At 37.4% G+C, this 2,771-nt stretch overlaps 1 non-coding gene across 1 annotated transcript; it reads right to left on the reverse strand.

Moving 5' to 3' along the window:
* Positions 1-2,360: 2,360 nt before the first annotated feature.
* On the reverse strand, positions 2,361-2,467 carry LOC133807562 (small nucleolar RNA R71). The gene has a single exon (XR_009879468.1). It is a non-coding gene; the product is annotated as a small nucleolar RNA R71 (small nucleolar RNA).
* Between the last annotated feature and the right edge of the window lie 304 nt (positions 2,468-2,771).

The raw sequence follows: 2,771 nt of genomic DNA on the forward strand, positions 1-2,771 counted from the left end.
CCACAATCACCCACACAGAATCATGTTGCCCCACTATCCTCGGCATTCGAACCACGAAGTCCATGGTAATATCCTCCCACTTCCACTTTGGAATCCCTAAAGGCTGCAGCAACCCTGTTGGCCTTTGATGTTCAGCTGTTAGGGTCATTTTAGGTTTGTTTTAGAGATCGTTTTAGGTTGTGTTTTTAGTTATTTAGGATTGATTAGTGCAAATTTACGCTTTTTTTCTTCTTGTTTCAGGTTTTAATGGTCAAGTACATAATATGGAGTGAAATGAGAAGAAACATGTTAAATATGATGAATAAGATGGATTTAGTGTTGATTGTGGAGTTTCAAGACATTATGTGTGGAAAATACTACATTAAAGATGCTCAACACACGTCGTTTATGTTCTATAAGCAAGTCTGGTACTTTAAGCCGCATTTTGACCAGGATTTATTCACTTTCTGGAAACACTTCTAGAAATATAAGTTGAAGATATTTATCTTAGATTTCCATAGATTTTGAATCATTCAATTCAGAGTTATATTGAAGGAGTTATGATCAAAATACAATGAGCTGATGCTGTAGGCTGTTCAAAACGAGTTCAGTTTTATTCTGTGCAAAGTAGCGCCCTAGCTTTACAAACCAGCGCCCCAGCGCTGCCGAGAAATAGAGAGCATGTTTTGATGCGGGTTATAGCGCCTAGGCGCTACATTTCAGCGCCCCAGCGCTATCAGTTTTCCAGAAGCGTGTTTTTAGACTTAATTACAGCGCCTCAGCGCTATCTCGTGGCGCCCCAGCACTAGGGTCCGTGCGGAAACACAATTTAGGGGAATTTTCAGGGGTAATCTTGTCTTTTCATGAAAAAATGAATTAGGGTCTATAAAAGCTTCTTTAATGAAGTTTTAGAGGGGGGGGGGGGGGGGAGAGAGGAGATTAAGCAAGGAGGCTAGAGAAGAAACAAAAACCTAGAGTTCTTTTCTTTATCTTTTGATTTAGTCATGTTTATGAACTAAATTTCTGTTTAGATTTTCTGATTGACTCTCTTGAAACTCTATTATGATTTAATGCATTTATCTATTTCTTCTTCATCTGAAATCTATTCAATTTATGTTTATTGTGTATGTAATTGATTGCGCACCTTTTACATATGATTTATGAATTTGAATCAAAATCTGAAAAGTGAGATTTTAATATGCTAAAATTGAATAGACATAGATTTCAATTTAGAACGAGAGTATCAATTTGGTTTATGTGATTTAGGATTGTATTCATTGCTTCCTATTGTTTGAATTGGCCATAGAAATATAGGGAATCCACATTAGGTCGAGTTTCTATTTCTTAACTCGAATAGTTAACACTTTTGCATGCCTATCATTTCAGTGAGAAGAGTTTCAGTTGTAATTGAATTAAAGATCAATAGAGTGGATAGTAGAGAAGATTAGGATTCCTAATTGTTTTATAGTGAATTTAATCCTTGTGTTCTTGTTATTATTTGATTTCTGCAATTTTCATTTATTTCTGTTTTCTTGTTTTCAAAATTCACAAATCAAGTTTTCATTAGTCAAATAGAAACTAAAAATTAATTATTTGGTAATTGATAAAGTAGTCTCTGTGGGAACGATATTGGTCTTACCGAAATAAACTACAAAAGCGATTACGTATACTTGCGTGGCTTTAATTTTCGCAACAATTTTTTGGCACCGTTGTCAGGGACTGTTTTTATTAATATCAATAAAGCTAATTTTTGTTCTAATTTGATTTGTTATTTATTTTATTTAATGTTTGTTTAGCATTTATTTGGATCAAGGTTCTATTATGTTTCAGGACTTGTTGGTATATGCGAAGCAATAGACAAAAGGATATTATACCAATAGATCTGGAAGTTGAAAGAACGTGCAGACAGAACCGGAAAACAAAGAGGAGATTGGAGTTTTCCATGGCTGATAATTTGTTAAACGGTGCTAATAATGCTCAAGTGGCTGCAGAGGTTCCAAGGGAGCGAGGACCAAGAACTTTGAGAGATTATGTACTTCTTACTATTATAGGAGTTCATTCATGCATCAGACCTCCAACCATTGCTGCAAACAATTTTTGAGATCAAGCCTGCTATCTTGCAGATGGTCCAAACTGCAGTTCAATTTGGTGCCCTCCCCACTGAAGACCCCAATATGCACATAGCCAATTTCTTAGAGCTGTGTGCCACTTTTAAGATGAACGGGGTGAGTGATGATGCCATTAGATTGCGCTTGTTCCCATTCTCACTAAGGGAGCGAGTGAAAAGTTGGCTGAATTCACTTGAGGCCAACACTATCACCACTTGGGATGCTCTAGCTCAGAAGTTCTTAGCGAAGTTCTTTCCACCTGCTAAGGCTGCTAAACTGAGAGGGGAGATCAATAACTTCTCTCAACTTGAAGGAGAATCTTTGTATGATGCTTGGGAGAGGTTCAAGGACTTGATTAGAAAATGTCCCCACCATGGTATTGAGAAGTGGATGTTGGTCCACAACTTTTACAATGGTTTGTGCGGTACCACTCCACATCATTGATGCAGCAGCGGGAGGAGCGTTTATGAGCAAAAGTGCTAATGAAGCTTATGAACTCTTAGAGGAAATGGCCACTAATAATTACCAATGGCCAAGTGAACGAGTGGGCAGTAATAAAAAGGTTGCAGGGGTTCATGAACTAGATGCAATCACATCATTAACTGCTCAAGTTACGTCTCTAACTAAGTAGTTGCAACAAAATACCATGTCTGCCCAGGTTGTGCAAGCCCAAGTAATGTGTGA

The sequence above is a fragment of the Humulus lupulus genome, chromosome X (genome assembly GCF_963169125.1).
Source record: "Humulus lupulus chromosome X, drHumLupu1.1, whole genome shotgun sequence".
Taxonomy (NCBI): domain Eukaryota; kingdom Viridiplantae; phylum Streptophyta; class Magnoliopsida; order Rosales; family Cannabaceae; genus Humulus; species Humulus lupulus.